Source organism: Mustela erminea, chromosome 1, assembly GCF_009829155.1.
Source record: "Mustela erminea isolate mMusErm1 chromosome 1, mMusErm1.Pri, whole genome shotgun sequence".
In the NCBI taxonomy this organism is placed as follows: Eukaryota; Metazoa; Chordata; class Mammalia; order Carnivora; family Mustelidae; genus Mustela; species Mustela erminea.
The window spans coordinates 96815469-96833678 of record NC_045614.1 but is presented as its reverse complement, the minus strand read 5'-3'; the positions used below and the strand labels follow the sequence as shown (position 1 = coordinate 96833678).

Genomic DNA, 18210 nt, shown 5'->3' with positions numbered 1-18210 from the left:
TAAAAACATGGTCAATACCACAAAATTATAAGCACCATGATGGCAGCTACTATGGCTGCTTGAACATCACAGAAATTCCACCAGCCATCACCAGGTTGTAGTCAGTGCTCAGTAAAAATCTGTTATAGCAGCAAATAGCTTTAGCCTGTGCTATTGGCAAAATTAAAGGACTGACAAAATCTAGTGGTGGCAGGATAGAGAGGGAAATAGACATTGTCATCTATTGGTAATGATAGGATAAATGAAACATTTTTGGAGGGCAAATTGGTGTTCTGTGGCAAAAAATTTAGTCTGTACACATACCCATAATGAGGAGAAAAATCAATTGAAACTGAAACAGAACTCACACAGATGTTAGAATTAGCAGACGGCATTAAAACAGTTACTATAATTATGCGCCATATGCTCAGAAGTAGAGACCTGGAAAATATAAAAAGAGCTCAAATACTAAGAGATGAAAACTACAAGAGGTGGGATAAAAAATACAACGGAAAGGATTAACAGATTAGATATTGCGGAAGAAAAGGTTAGTGAACTTAAAGATAGCACGGTAGAATTGATCTAAAATGAAACACAGCGGGAAAAATGGAATTCTGAAAAGAAAGAATATAAATGAGATGTTGGGTAACTTAAAAGAATCATGATATACTTGTAATCCTAGAAGGAAAAAACAGAGGAAGAACAGGAAAAAATATTTGAAGAAATACTGACTGAAAAATTTCCAAATTTGATGAAAACAGATTCTATCAAGTAGCTCAAATGCCAGATGTAAGAAATGTGAAGAAAACAACACCAAGGTATATGATACTAAAATTTCTCACAAACCAACAATAAATCTTAGAAGCAGCCACAGAACAAAAATAAATAGGACAGCAGATTTCCCATTATTGAATTCAGCAAAAGGGAATTTAGTGGAACAACATCTTTAAAGTACTGAAAGAAAAAAATTGTCAACCTAGGATTCTATATCCAACAAAAAATATATCTTGAAGAAACAAAGGCAAAAAAAAATGTTTTTTCAACTATATAAAAGCTGAAAGATTTTACCATCAGACTTTGACTACTGAAATGCTAAAATCCTTCAGGCAGAGAGAAATGATACCAAATGGAAATATGGATCTACACAATAGGAATACAAGGCACTGGTAACCACATGGGCAATTATGTAAGTTTTTCTCTTATTACTTAAACTTCTTTAAAAGATGACTGACTGTTCAAGCAAAAATAATAGGAATATATTGTGGGGTTTATAACATATGTAGAAGTAAAATATATGACAAGTATATAACACATAAAACACATGACAATGTCATAAACATGGGGAGGGGAAAAATGGAAGACTATTGTAAGATTCTTATACGTGAAGTAGTATAGTATCACCTAAAGGTAGATTGTGCCATAGATAGATAGACAGGTAGATAGATATAAAATAAACCCTAATACAGCCACTTAAAAAAAAGGTATAGCTAAGAAGCCTACAAAGGAGACAAAATAGAATCAGAATATACTCAGTTAATTTAGAAGAAGAAAGGAAAGAAGGAAAGAGGACTGAAGAATAGATGGGGCAAATAGAAAGCAAATAACAAAATGACAGACTTAAATCTAACCATATCAGTAATCACAAAATAAAAGTACAGATGACCCTTGAACAACACAGATTTGAACTGTACAGGTCCATTTATACACAGATTTTTTTTATGACTACAGTACAATTCTGTAAATGTATTTTCTCTTTCTTACAATTTTCTTCATAACATCTTCTTTTCTCTAGCTTGCTTTATTATAAGAACATGGTATATAATACATACAACATATGTATTAAGGAACTTTCTGTATCAGTAAAAACATGATATATAATACATACAACATATGTGTTATAATACATGCAATACATATGTGTTAATGAACTTTTTGTTATCAGTAAGGTTTCTGGTCAGCAGTAGGCTATTAGTTAAGTTGGGGGGAAGTCAAACATTACATGTGGATTTTCAGTTGCATGGGGGGGTTGGTGCCCAGAAGTGTCAGTTGTAGTCTAACAACTCCTACTAACGTGCAGACACCATCAGATTGGATAAAATAAGCAACACCCAACTACAACTATATGATGCCTACAAGAAATACGTTAAAATATAAAGACACAAATACGTTCAAAGTAAAAGAATGGAAAACTACTCCATGCTGACACAAGTTAAAAGAAAGCTGAAATGGCTATAGTAATATCAGAGAAAATAGATTTCAGATGAAAAAGGGATAAAGAGTCCAATTCTTTAAGAAATAATAATCCTGAATCTTTTTTTTACTTAATAACATGGAACTGCAAGAAAAATAGATAAATCTACAATTACAGTCAGATATTTCAATTCTTACTGATAGAATAAGTACACAGAAAATAATTAAGAATGTAGAAGTCTTGAATGACACTATCAACCAATTTGACCTAGTTGACATTTAAAGAACCCTCAACCAAACATCAGCAGAATACATGTTCCTTTCAAGGACATAGAGAATATTTACCGAGATAGACCGCCGTATTTTGGACCATAAAAGAAATCTCAATAAAGGTAAAAGGATTAAAATCCTACAAAGTGCATCCTAAACCACAGTAGAATTAAATGACAAATTACTAACAGAAAGACCTCTGGAAGATCCCCAAATATGAAAATGAAGTAACACATGTCTAAAAACCCATGGGTTATAAAAGAAAGCCAAATGAAAACCAAAGAATATTTTGAGCTAAATGGAAATGAAAACAATATATCAAAAATTTTGGGATGTCACTAAAGCAGTACTTAGGGGAATTTTACAGCACTAAATACCATATTGGGTAAGGAGGGAAAGAAGGGAAGAGAAAGCAAAAGGGAAGGAAAAAGAGAAGGAAAAAGGAAAGGGAAAAGATGGATGGATAAATAGCTCTCACATCAGTGAGTTTAGCTCCTGTCTTAAGAAATTAGGGATAGGGAGGGAGGAGTCAAGATGGCGGAGAAGTAGCAGGCTGAGACTACTTCAGCTAGCAAGAGATCAGCTAGATAGCTTACCTAAAGATTGCAAACACCTGCAAATCCATCGGCAGATCGAAGAGAAGAAGAACAGCAATTCTGGAAACAGAAAATCAATCACTTTCTGAAAGGTAGGACTGGCGAAGTGAATCCAAAGCGACGGGAAGATAGACCCCGGGGGAAGGGCCGGCTCCCGGCAAGCGGCGGAGCAACGGAGCACAAAATTGGGACTTTTAAAAGTCTGTTCCGCTGAGGGACATCACTCCAGAGGCTAAACCGGGGCGAAGCCCACGCGGGGTCAGCGTGGCATCAGGTCCCGCAGGGTCACAGAAGGATCAGGGGTGCCTGAGTGTCACAGAGCTTGCGGGTATTGGAACTGGAAAGCCGGCTACAGAGACAGAGCCAACAGTAAGCTCCTAGCTCGGGGGTTACCTTGAACCAACCACAGGCTCAGTGGGCTCATAGCGCGGCCGGAGGTCAGGCAGACGGGAGTAACTGGGCGCTGTTATCTGAGGGCACACTGAGGAGTGGGGCCCCGGGCTCTCGGCTCCTCCGGGCCGGAGACCAGAGGCCGCCATTTGTATTCCCGTCCTCCAGAACTCTACGGAAAGCGCTCAGGGAACAAAAGCTCCGGAAAGCAAACCCCAGCGGATTACTCAGCCTGGCCCCTGGTAAGGGTGGTACAATTCCGCCTGGGGCAAAGACACTTGAGAATCACTACACCAGGCCCCTCCCCCAGAAGATCAACAAGAAATCCAGCCAGGACCAAGTTCACCTACCAAGGAGTGCGGTTTCAATACCAAGGAGAGCAGCAGAATTCCAAAGTAGGAGAAAGCAAAGCACGGAACTCATGGCTTTCTCCCTGTGATTTTTTTTAGTCTTGCAGTTAATTTTTTTCTTTTTCATTTTTTTTCTCTTCTTCTGCTAAAATTTTTTTTTAACTTTTACCCTTTTCTTTCTTAACGTTTTTTTAACTAGTTTATCTAATATATATATTTTTTCCTTTTTATATTTTTCTTTATTCATTTTCTTTTTTTTTAAATTCTTTTCTTTTCTTTTTTTTTTTCTTTCTTTCTTTTTGAACCTCTTTTTATCCCCTTTCTCCCCCCTCACGATATGGGATCTCTTCTGATTTGGTTAAAGCATATTTTCCTGGGGTTGTTGCCACCCTGTTAGTATTTTATTTGCTCCTTCATATACTCTTATCTGGACAAAATGACAAGGCAGAAAAATTCACCACAAAAAAAGAGAACAAGAGGCAATACCGAAGGCTAGGGATCTAATTAATACAGACATTGATAATATGTCAGATCTAGAGTTGAGAATGACAATTCTCAAGGTTCTAGCCGGGCTCGAAAAAGGCATGGAAGATATTAGAGAAACCCTCTTGGGAGATATAAAAGCCCTTTCTGGAGAAATAAAAGAACTAAAATCTAACCGAGTTGAAATCAAAAAAGCTATTAATGAGTTGCAATAAAAAATGGAGGCCCTCACTGCTAGGATAAATGAGGCAGAAGAAAGAATTAGTGATATAGAAGACCAAATGACAGAGAATAAAGAGGCTGAGCAAAAGAGAGACAAGCAGCTATTGGACCACGAGGGGAGAATTCGAGAGATAAGTGACACCATAGGACAAAACAACATTAGAATAATTGGGATTCCAGAAGAAGAAGAAAGAGAGAGGGGAGCAGAAGGTATATTGGAGAGAATTAACGGGGAGAATTTCCCCAATATGGCAAAGGGAACGAGCATCAAAATTCAGGAGGTTCAGAGAGTGCCCCTCAAAATCAATAAGAATAGGCCCACACCCCGTCACCTAATAGTAAAATTTTCAAGTCTGAGTGACAAAGAGAAAATCCTGAAAGAAGCCCAAGAAAAGAAGTCTGTAACATACAATGGTAAAAATATTAGATTGGCAACTGACTTATCCACAGAGACCTGGCAGACCAGAAAGAGCTGGCATGATATTTTCAAAGCACTAAACGAGAAAAACATGCAGCCAAGAATACTATATCCAGCTAGGCTATCATTGAAAATAGAAGGAGAGATTAAAAGCTTCCAGGACAAACAAAAACTGAAAGAATTTGCAAACACCAAACCAGCTCTACAGGGAATATTGAAAGGGGTCCTCTAAGCAAAGAGAGAGCCTACAAGTGGTAGATCAGTAAGGAACAGAGACAATATACAGTAACAGTCACCTTATAGGCAATACAATGGCACTAAATTCATATCTCTCAATAGTTACCCTGAATGTTAATGGGCTAAATGCCCCAGTCAAAAGACACAGGGTATCAGAATGGATAAAAAAACAAAACCCATCTATATGTTGCCTCCAAGAAACTCATTTTAAGCCCGAAGACACCTCCAGATTTAAAGTGAGGGGGTGGAAAAGAATTTACCATGCTAATGGACATCAGGAGAAAGCAGGAGTGACAGTCCTTCTATCAGATCAATTAGATTTTAAGCCAAAGACTATAATAAGAGATGAGGAAGGACATTATATCATACTCAAAGTGTCTGTCCAACAAGAAGATCTAACAATTTTAAATATCTATGCCCCCAACGTGGGAGCAGCCAACTATATAAACCAATTAATAACAAATTCAAAGAAACACATGAACAATAATACAATAATAGTAGGGGACTTTAACACTCCCCTCACTGAAATGGACAGATCATCCAAGAAAAAGATCAGCAAGGAAATAAAGGCCTTAAACGACACACTGGACCAGATGGACATCACAGATATATTCAGAACATTTTATCCCAAAGCAACAGAATACACATTCTTCTCTAGTGCACATGGAACATTCTCCAGAATAGATCACATCCTCAGTCCTAAATCAGGACTCAACCGGTATCAAAAGATTGGGATCGTTCCCTGCATATTTTCAGACCACAATGCTCTGAAGCTAGAACTCAACTACAAGAGGAAGTTTGGAAAGAACCCAAATACATGGAGACTAAACAGCATCCTTCTAAAGAATGAATGGGTCAACCGGGAAATTAAAGAACAATTGAAAAAAATCATGGAAACAAATGATAATGAAAATACAACGGTTCAAAATCTGTGGGACACAACAAAGGCAGTCCTGAGAGGAAATATATATAGCGGTACAAGCCTTTCTCAAGAAACAAGAAAGGTCTCAGGTGCACAACCTAACCCTACACCTAAAGGAGCTGAAGAAAGAACAAGAAAGAAACCCTAAGCCCAGCAGGAGAAGAGAAATCATAAAGATCAGAGCAGAAATCAATGAAATAGAAACCAAAAAAAAAAAAAAAAAAAAAAAAACAATAGAGCAAATTAACGAAACTAGGAGCTGGTTCTTTGAAAGAATTAATAAAATTGATAAGCCCCTGGCCAGACTTATCAAAAAGAAAAGAGAAAGGACCCAAATAAATAAAATCATGAATGAAAGAGGAGAGATCACAACTAACACCAAAGAAATACAAACTATTATAAGAACATACTATGAGCAACTCTACGCCAACAAATTTGACAATCTGGAAGAAATGGATGCATTCCTAGAAACATATAAACTACCACAACTGAACCAGGAAGAAATAGAAAGCCTGAACAGACCCATAACCAGTAAGGAGATTGAAACAGTCATTAAAAATCTCCAAACAAACAAAAGCCTAGGGCCAGACGGCTTCCTGGGGGAATTCTACCAAACATTTAAAGAAGAACTAATTCCTATTCTCCTGAAACTGTTCCAAAAAACAGAAATGGAAGGAAAACTTCCAAACTCATTTTATGAGGCCAGCATCACCTTGATCCCAAAACCAGACAAGGATCCCATCAAAAAAGAGAGCTATAGACCAATATCCTTGATGAACACAGATGCGAAAATTCTCACCAAAATACTAGCCAAGAGGATTCAACAGTACATTAAAAGGATTATTCACCACGACCAAGTGGGATTTATTCCAGGGCTGCAAGGTTGGTTCAACATCCGCATATCAATCAGTGTGATACAACACATCAATAAAAGAAAGAACAAGAACCATATGATACTCTCAATAGATGCTAAAAAAGCATTTGACAAAGTACAGCATCCCTTCCTGATCAAAACTCTTCAAAGTGTAGGGATAGAGGGCACATACCTCAATATCATCAAAGCCATCTATGAAAAACTCACCGCAAATATCATTCTCAATGGAAAAAAACTGAAAGCTTTTCCACTAAGGTCAGGAACACGGCAGGGATGTCCATTATCACCACTGCTATTCAACATAGTACTAGAAGTCCTAGCCTCAGCAATCAGACAACAAAAGGAAATTAAAGGCATCCAAATCGGCAAAGAAGAAGTCAAATTATCATTCTTCACAGATGATATGATACTATATGTGGAAAACCCAAAAGACTCCACTCCAAAACTGCTAGAACTTGTACAGGAATTCAGTAAAGTGTCAGGATATAAAATCAATGCACAGAAATCAGTTGCATTTCTCTTCACCAACAACAAGACAGAAGAAAGAGAAATTAAGGAGTCAATCCCATTTACAATTGCACCCCAAACCATAAGATACCTAGGAATAAACCTAACCAAAGAGGCACAGAATCTATACTCAGAAAACTATAAAGTACTCACGAAAGAAATTGAGGAAAACACCAAGAAATGGAAAAATGTTCCATGCTCCTGGATTGGAAGAATAAATATTGTGAAAATGTCTATGCTACCTAAAGCAATCTATACATTTAATGCAATTCCCATCAAAGTACCATCCATCTTTTTCAAAAAAATGGAACAAATCATTTTTAAAATTTATATGGAACCAGAAAAGACCTCAAATAGCCAAAGGGATATTGAAAAAGAAAGCCAGAGTTGGTGGCATCACAATTCCGGACTTCAGGTTCTATTGCAAAGCTGTCATCATCAAGACAGCATGGTACTGGCACAAAAACAGACACATAGATCAATGGAACAGAATAGAGAGCCCAGAAATAGACTCTCAACTCTATGGTCAACTAATCTTCGACAAAGCAGGAAAGAATGTCCAGTGGAAAAAAGACAGCCTCTTCAATAAATGGTGTTGGGAAAATTGGACAGCCACATGCAGAAAAATGAAATTGGACCATTTCCTTACACCACACATGAAAATAGACTCAAAATGGATGAAGGACCTCAATGTGAGAAAGGAATCCATCAAAATCCTTGAGCAGAACAGAGGCAGCAACCTCTTTGACCTCAACCGCAGCAACATCTTCCTAGGAACATTGCCAAAGGCAAGGGAAGCAAGGGCAAAAATGAACTATTGGGATTTCATCAAGATCAAAAGCTTCTTCACAGCAAAGGAAACAGTTAACAAAATCAAAAGACAACTGACAGAATGGGAGAAGATATTTGCAAATGACATATCAGATAAAGGACTAGTGTCCAAAATCTATAAAGAACTTAGCAAACTCAACACCCAAAGAACAAATAATCCAATCAAGAAATGGGCAGAGGACATGAACAGACATTTCTGCAAAGAAGACATCCAGATGGCCAACAGACACATGAAAAAGTGTTCCATATCACTCGGCATCAGGGAAATACAAATCAAAACCACAATGAGATATCACTTCACACCAGTCAGAATGGCTAAAATCAACAAATCAGGAAATGACAGATGCTGGCGAGGATGTGGAGAAAGGGGAACCCTCCTACACTGTTGGTGGGAATGCAAGCTGGTGCAGCCACTCTGGAAAACAGCATGGAGGTTCCTCAAAATGTTGAAAATAGAACTGCCCTATGACCCAGCAATTGCACTACTGGGTATTTACCCTAAAGATACAAACGTAGTGATCCAAAGGGGCACGTGCACCCGAATGTTTATAGCAGCAATGTCCACAATAGCCAAACTATGGAAAGAACCTAGATGTCCATCAACAGATGAATGGATCAAGAAGATGTGGTATATATACACAATGGAATACTATGCAGCCATCAAAAGAAATGAAATCTTGCCATTTGCAACAACATGGATGGAACTAGAGCGTATCATGCTTAGCGAAATAAGTCAAGCAGAGAAAGACAACTATCATATGATCTCCCTGATATGAGGAAGTGGTGATGCAACATGGGGGCTTAAGTGGGTAGGAGAAGAATCAATGAAACAAGATGGGATTGGGAGGGAGACAAACCATAAGTGACTCTTAATCTCACAAAACAAACTGAGGGTTGCTGGGGGGAGGGGGGTTGGGAGAAGGGGGGTGGGGTTATGGACATTGGGGAGGGTATGTGCTTTGGTGAGTGCTGTGAAGTGTGTAAACCTGGCAATTCACAGACCTGTACCCCTGGGGATAAAAATATATGTTTATAAAAAATAAAAAATTAAAAAAAAAAAGAAATTAGGGATAGGGGGCAAACACAAAGCAAGCATGAAAAAAAGGAAACAAGATGAGAGCAGACATCAGTCTGCTGAAACTTAACATATTAGAAAACAAACATATTAGGAAATTTAATAAACTAATACATGTTTCTTTAAGAATATTAATAAAATTGAAATAATAATAAAATTGAACCTCTAGACAGATTATCAAGGGAAGGAGAAAAAAGCAAAGATGCAATCTACCATCATCAAGAATGAGAGAGGTGATATAACTATAGATTCTACTGAGAGGAAAAAGATAAGGGAATATTATAAGTAACTTTATGCCTATAAATTTGACAACCTAATTAGAATAGACAAATCCCTTGAAAGACACACTATCAAAGCTCATTCAAAATTAGATTTTCTTTTAAAGAAGAAGAAGGAGAATCAGCCACCCATCACAACCCAGTGCAGCAGCTCTTTCTGCCCGCAGGTCCTGTCCCCATGCTTTAATAAACCACCACCATTTTGCACCAAAGACAGCTCATTAATTCCTTCTTGGTCATTGGCTCCAGACCCCACCCCCACTGAACCTCACTTATATTCTAAAACTTCATTATTTGGCACCTGAACATGGGGCTTTGAGTCTTTACATCTGGACTCTGAGCTTTGGTGCAAAATTGGAGTAAGAAGAGCACCCCCTGGACCTAACACCTTCCACTCTAGATTTCCCCACCGGTGTCTCAGGTTGGATCCATTGTTTGCTTATTACTTCTTGGTTTACCTTATGAATTTGCCAGAGCACAACTTGAAGCAACCTCCCTAAGAAAAGAGTGTAAAGGAGGGTGCACCTTGCTTAGATCGTGGTTGATATATTCAACTATACATCCCTTCAACCTTCTCTCACCAATATGACTAGGAGGAGGAACACCCAACAGAGGAAAAATCCAGAGACTGTGCCATCTGCCACAGAACTATTGGATATGAACATAAACAGTATGCTGTAAAGGGAATTTAGGGTAACAGTTATCCATGCAATGTCTAGGTTGGAGAAGGCCATTAGTGGCAACATAGAAACTCTAAGGGCAGAAGTGAGGGCTGATCTGGCAGTACTAAGAAGAAGAAAAAGTAACCTGAATAGCTCAATTAAAGAAATTTCATTTGTAGTTTAAAAACCATCCCACAGAGGATTCTAGGAGGATGGCAGACTAGGAAACACCAACAATTTGTCTCCCCACTTAAATAGCAATTGCACTAGCAGAATGTATCTGATGTAACTATTTTGGAACTCTGGAGTCTATTGAAGGCTTAAACTTTTAGGGGAGGACTTGGACAGGTAAGTTGTAGGTAACTTCAATGCTCAGCACAGTAACAGTTACCCATCCTCCAACCTCCACATAGCAGGCAGCTGTGCACATATTCCTGAAGCAGCCTGCACACACCCTTTGGGAGCCAAATATCAGGAATCTGCTCTGATCTCTTGTTGCACTTCTCCCAGCCCCCAGTAATTGTTGCAAACCTCTCCCCCTCTGGTTGAAGAGATTTCCAGGGGATTTAAGGGGCCAGTGCCTTCTTCCTTTCCCCTTATTTCCCCCCCTTTGGCAGCCAGACACTGACAACTGCATGTTCAGAAAAAAAAAAAAACAAAACAAAAAAAAACATACATACCCAGGGAAAGACTGAGAGATGACACTCAGAATAAGTTTACACCTCAGGCTGATCCTCATCACAGAGCAGCTTAAAACAATTAAAAAACAATACAATAAGAAGTAACAACAACAACAAATCAAAACCCTGGAGAAGGAGGAGAATCTGATTTCCATAGTTGCCACAATTAGATTCAAATGTCCAGTTTTCTACAAAACAGTCACAAGACATACAAAGAAACAAAGTATGACCTCCTCAAAGGAAAAAGATAAATCAACAGAAATTGTCTGTCAGAGATCTGAGGGTGGATACACTAGACAAAGACTTTAAAGCAGTGGCATTAAAGATGCTCAGAGAACTGAAAGAATGTAGAGAGAGTCAAGAAACCATGTGTGAACAAAATGGAAATACTGACAAAAAGATAGAAAACCTAAAAGGGACCAAAAAGATAAACTGGAACTAAATATGACAATAACTGAAATTTAAAAATTCACTAGAAAGATTCAAAGGCAGATTTGAGCAGTCAGAACAAAGAATTAGCCAACTTAAAGATAGGATAATGGAAATTGTCAAGTCTGAGGAAAGGATAGAAACAAGATTGAAGAAAACTGAACAGAGCATAAGAAACCCATGGGACACCATCCAGTACATCAACATAGGCATTGTGGGAATCAAGAAGGAGAAGAGGAATAAAGGAGTTGAAGAAATTCAAGAAGAAATAATGAAGAAATTAAAGAAATAATGGCTGAAAACTTTAAAAATTTGATGAAAGATGTAAATATAAACCTCCAAGAAGCTCAGTGAATGCCAAGAAAGAAGAAATCAAAGAGATGCATACTGAGAGACAATCTTGAGAGCAATGAGTGAATCATCACGTACAAGGGATCCTCAATAAGGTTTTCAGGAGATTTCTCATCAGAAATTGTGGAGGCTAGAAGGCAGTGGACTGATATAGTCAGAGTAGTAAAAGAAAAAGTCCATCAACCAAGAATTCTGTATCTGGCAAAACTGCCTGTCAAAAATCAGAGGGGAGGGCTAGGTATTGTGGGACAGATCAGATGGGTCATAATGATAACTGAGATAGACACTGACAACCTCTATAAGGAACAGGTTCAGCTCCTAGCAGAGATGTGTATCCTTGCTGATGAATATTACAATACAGTTGGGCCGAAACCAAAAAGAATTGTCACCTGAATGAAAGGATTATTGCACTGAGCTTTTAGGATTTTATTATACAACACTGAAAATGAGTTCATGCTACAACAGAGATCAGATGCTCACATGCTAAAATTACCTTTCCAGGTTGTTTTACCACTACTTGTTGTAGTCCTCCATTAAGTAATATAGGAAAGCTAGAAGAAAATGATGCCAACTGGAGTAAGAAGAGCAGCACAAAGATATTTAAAGGCTGAATTAGGAATTCCCATGAAAGTGGTTCCTCCAGAAGAATTAATTATCTAACACAAATTCACAGCAAGGCTCAATCAGGTTGTATCTGGGGGGGACATGAAATTGATTCATTTTGTTTGTGAGGAGGAATGTATTTTTGATTCCAGAGCACCGTGAGATTAAGAGCTAATAGTTATGTGTCAAAGGAAGAGATAAAAGGACTTCTGGTAAAGGCAACCAGTGGTGAAATTAGGATAACTCCATGATTTCAAATTATTGTGGAGCTTTTCCACTTTAAATGGTGGGAGATCTCAAGTTATTTGAATCAGTTTTGTTGACCGTGAGAAATTACATAGAATGTGAATGTGGAGATGAGTGGTTAATAAAATACTGAATAATTTCTCTGCTTAACTTAACATAATTTTTAAAAATTTGGTTCCCTAGGAACTCTTACTTGAAACATTGATACTTTACAACTAGTATTTGTGTGGAAAACACAACCAACTTCTTAATTTTGTATCACACACCCCATATGTGTGCATTACTATTTGTAAAAGACATTTATGAGAGGTTGTTGTAAAAAAAGAGAGAGAGAGAGAGAGAGATTAACTTAATTTAACCTAGGCACATGGTCCTAACAAACTCGAACAAATAAGTGAAGCTTTTCATTTTTGATACATTGTGATAAACTTTGTCAGCACACTGTAGAGCAGTTTGCTCTTTCCCAAATGATTTATAAATCATTAAATTTTTGTTATAGTCCAGAAAAAAAGTGAGGGAGAAATTAAGACATACCCAGATAAACAAAAGCTGTGAGGGAGTTTGTTACCACTAGACCTACCTTGCAAGAAATGATCAGGGAGTTTTGTAAGGTAAAATAAAAGGACCACATCTTCCTTATCCATTCGTCCGTTGAAGGGCATCTTGGTTCTTTCCACAGTTTGGTGACCGTGGCCATTGCTGCTATAAACATTGGGGTACAGATGGCCCTTCTTTTCACTACATCTGTATTTTTTGGGTAAATACCCAGTAGTGCAATGGCAGGGTCATAGGGGAGTTCTGTTTTTATAAGGAAGGTGTGGTCCATATACACTATGGAGTATTATGCCTCCATCAGAAAGGACGAATACCCAACTTTTGTAGCAACATGGACGGGACTGGAAGAGATTATGCTGAGTAAAATAAGTCAAGCAGAGAGAGTCAATTATCATATGGATTCACTTATTTGTGGAGCATAACAAATAGCATGGAGGACATGGGGAGTTAGAGAGGAGAAGGGAGTTGGGGGAAATTGGAAGGGGAGGTGAACCATGAGAGACTATGGACTCTGAAAAACAATCTGAGGGTTTTGAAGGGGCGGGGGGTGGGAGGTCAGGGTACCAGGTGGTGGGTATTATAGAGGGCACAGATTGCATGGAGCATTGGGTGTGGTGCAAAAATAATGAATACTGTTATGCTGAAAATAAAAAATAAATTTAAAAAAAAGGAAACTAGACAGTAACGTGAATCTGTATGGAGAAAGGAAGATCTCAGTAGAGCTAAATACATGGGAAATCATAAAATTTAGTATTATTGTAACAGTGGTTTGTAGTTGTACTTTTTGGTTCCTACACATCTTAAGAGATTGTAAGTTTGAAAAAAAATTGTCTAATATAAGCTAGTATTATTGTAACTGGTTTGTAATTCCAAGTCTCATTTTCTACATAATTTAAGAGACTAATGGATTTAAAAGAATTATAAGAAGGAGTGCTTGGGTGGCTCAGTCACTTAAGCATCTGTTTTTGGCTTATGTCATGATCCAAGGGTCCTGGGATCGGGCCTTCAGTTGGGTTCCCTGCTGGGCAGGGAGTGTCTTTCTCCCTCCGCCCCTCCTCTTGCTCATAAAATTAAAAAAAAAAAAAAAGAATTATAAGTTTATGTTTTTGACCGCACAATTTATGAAGATGTTATTTTATGGCATCAACAAATGGGTGGGGACAGAGGTTTAAAGGAACAGAGATTTTGTATGCCATTGAAGGTACACTGGTGTAAGTTCAAATTAAAATGTCTTAACTTTGGGTGTTAAATGTAATCTCCATGGTAACCACAAAGAAAATAGCTATAGAATATACACAAAAGGAAATGAGAAGGAATTTCAACTTCCTTCAATTTCCTTCCTTTCAATTTCCTTCAAATGAGAAGGAATTTCTACTACAGAAAGAGCAGCTAAACACAAAAGAAGACAATAAAGAAAGAAATAAGGGAAGGGGGAGCTATAAGGCGTTTAGAAAACAAGTAACACTACCATAGAAATTCCTCCTTGTCAGGAATTACCTTAACTGTAAATGGGTTAAACTCTCCAGTCAAACAGGGATTGGCAGTTGGGAAAAAAAACCACACGATCCAACTATATGTTATGTACAAGAGACACTTTAGATCCATAGGGAGAAACAGATTGAAAATGAAAGATTGGGAAAAGATACTCCATGCAAATAATAACCAAAAGATAGCAGAGGTGGTATACCAATATCAGACAAAACAGACTTTAAAACAAAAAGAGTTACAAGAGAAAAAGAAGGACTCTATATAATAATAAAGACAACAGTCCAATAGCAAAATGTAACAATTGAAAATATTTATGTACCCAAATATATAAAGCAGCTATTAACAAACTTGAAGGAAGAAACTGATAGTAACACAATAATAGTAGGGGACTTGAACACCCCACTTACATCAATGCATAGATCATTCAAACAGAAAATCAACGATGAGACAGCATCTGTGAATGACACATTGGACCAGATGGATCTAACAGTTATATTTGAAAATAACATCCTAAAACAGTGGACTGAATACACATTGTTTTCAAGTGCACGTGGAATGTTCTCTAGAGTAGATCACATATTAGGCCACAAAACAAGTCTCAACAAATTCACAAAGAAAGCATATCATGCATCTTTTCTGAATAGAACTCTGTGAAACCAGAAATCAACCGTAAGGAAGAATCTGGAGAGACCACAAATACATAGGGGTTGAATAACCTGCTACTAAACAATCAATGGGTCAACCAAGAAATCAAAGAGGAAATCAATAAATACATGAAGACAAATGAAAATGAAAACACAAGGGCACCTGGGTGGCTCGGTCAGTTAAGCATGTGCCTTTGGCTTGGGTCATGATCCCAGGGTCCTGGGATTGATCCCCACATCAGTACCCCTGATTGGCAGAGAGCCTGCTTCTCTCTCTGCCTGCCGCTCTCCCTGCTTGTGCGCACACGCACTGTCTCTGTCTCTCTCAAATAAATAAATAAAATCTTAAAAAAAGAAAAGAAAAGAAAAAATGAAAGCACAGTGGTCCAAAATCTTGGAATGCAGCAAAAGCTGTCTGAAAGAGAAGATTAGAGCAATACAGGCCTACCTCAAGAAGTAAGAAATGTATCAAACAAGAAGCAAGAAAAATATCAAACAACCTAACCTTATACCTACAGCATCTAGAAAAAGAAAAATAAAAGCACCCAAAATCAGTAGAAGAAAGGAAATAATATAGATTAGAATAAAGTAAAACAAAAACTTAAAAACAATACAATAGAACAGATTGAGGAAACCAAGATAAACCTCTAACCAGACTCAAAAAAAACGGGGGTGGGGGACTCCAACAAAATTAGAAATGAAAGAGGAGAAATAACAATACCACAGATAACAAAGGTGCTTGTCTCTTGTAAGAGAATATTATGAAAAATTACATGCCAACAAATTGGACAACCTGGAAGAAATGAATAAATTTCTAGATACATAACCTCCCAAAACTGAATCAGGAAGAAATAGAAAATTTGCACAGACCAATTACTAGCAAAGAAATTGAATCAGTAATCAAAAAACTCCAACAAAGTCCAGGACCAGATGGCTTCACAGGTGAATTCCACCAAACATTTAAAGAAGAGTTAATAGCTATTCTTCTCAAACTGTTCCAAAAAATGGAAGAGGAAGGAAAGCTTCCGGATTCGTTCTATGAGGTTGGCATTACCCTTATCCCAAAACCAGATAAAGATACTACCAGAAAAGGAAATTACAGGTCAATATTTCTGATAAGCATAAATGGAAAAATCCTCCACAGGATATTGGCAAGCCAAATTCAACAATGCATTAAAAATCATTCACTGTGCTTAAGTGTGATTTATTCCTGGGATGCAAAACTAGTTCAGCATTCACAAATTACCAGTGTGATACATCACATCAACAAGAGAAAGGATAAAAACCATATTTCATTGGATGCAGAAAAAAAATCACAATATCTATTCATGATAAAAGCCCTCAACAAAGGAGATTTAGAGGTAACATACCTCAGCATAATAAAGGCCATATGTGAAAACCCCACAGTTAACATCATACTCAGTGGTGAAAAACTGAGAGCTTTTCCTCTAGGATCAAGAATAAGTGTACACTGTCACCACTTTTATTCAGCATAGTACTGTAAGTCCTAGCCACAGCAATAAGGCAACAAAAAGAAATAAAATGCATCCATATTGGTAAGGAAGAAGTAGAACTTTCACTATTGACAGATGAGATGATACTATATATACAAAACCCTAAAGACTCCTCCAAAAAACTACTAGAACTGATCAATGAATTCAGTAAGTTTGAAGGATATAAGATCAATATATAGAAATCTGTTGCATTTCTATATGCCAATAATGAAGCAGTAGAAAGAGATATTAAGAAAACAATCCTATTTACAGTTGCACCAAATATAATAAAATATCTAGGAATAAACTTAACCAAGGAGGTGAAAGATCTGTACTCTGAAAACTATAAAACATTGATAAAAGAAATTGAAGATGACACAAAAGACACTCCATGCTCAGGGTTGGGAAAACAAATATTGTTAAAATGTCCGTATTACTCAAAGAAATCTGCACATTTAATGCAATCCCTATCAAAATACCAACAGCATTTTTCACAGAACTAGAACAAACAATCCTAAAATTTGTATGAAACTACAAAAGATCCTGAACAGCCAAGGCAATTTTGAAAAAGAGCAACACTGGAGGTATTCAAACCCCAGATTTCAAGACATACTACAAAGCTATAGTGATCCAAATAGTATGGTACTGACACAAAAATAGACACAAAGGTCAATGGAACAGTATAGATATGTGCCAAGAAATAGACTCACAATTATATGGTCAGTTAATCTTTGATGGAGGAGGCAAAAATATGCAATGGGAAAAAGTCTTTCCAACAAATGTTGGGAAAACTGGACAGCTACATGCAAAAGAATGAAACGAGACCACTTTCTTACACCATACACAAAAATAAATTCAAATTGGATTAAAGACCTAAATGTGAGACCTGAAACCATAAAAATCCTAGACAAGAGCACAGGCAGTAATTTCTCTGACATTGGCGATAGCAACATTTTTCTACATATATCTCTTATAGCTGGGTACTAGAAGTTATAGCCAGCCCAATTAGGCCAAATTGAAAAGAGAAAGTAAAATTATCTGTTTGCAAATGATATGATCTCCTATGTAGAAAACCCTAAAAATTACACACAGACATGCACAAAACTATTAATGAATTCAGCAACATAGGATGCAAACTCAACACACAAAATTTAGTCACATCTCTACAGTAACAATGAACAATCTGGAAAGTAAATTAGAAAAGCAGTTCCATTTATAATAGAATCAAAAAGATTAAGATACTTTTGAATTACCTTAACTAAGGAGGTGAAAGACTTGTACCAAATGAAAACTACAAAACAATTGTTGAAAGAAATTTGAATAAATGGAAACACATCCCATGCTTGTGGATTGAGAAAAAGTTATTGTTAAAAATAACTTGGGTTAGGGGCACCTGGGTGGCTCAGTGGGTTAAAGCCTCTGCCTTCGGCTCAGGTC

The 18210-nt window shown here is 37.3% G+C and overlaps 1 protein-coding gene and 1 pseudogene across 9 annotated transcripts in view; both read left to right on the top strand.

Moving 5' to 3' along the window:
• The window catches only part of NMNAT3 (nicotinamide nucleotide adenylyltransferase 3), a 124945-nt gene that overhangs the window by 53434 nt on the left and 53301 nt on the right, over positions 1-18210 (top strand). The window lies entirely within an intron of this gene.
• LOC116585259 lies at positions 10743-13290 on the top strand (annotated as a pseudogene).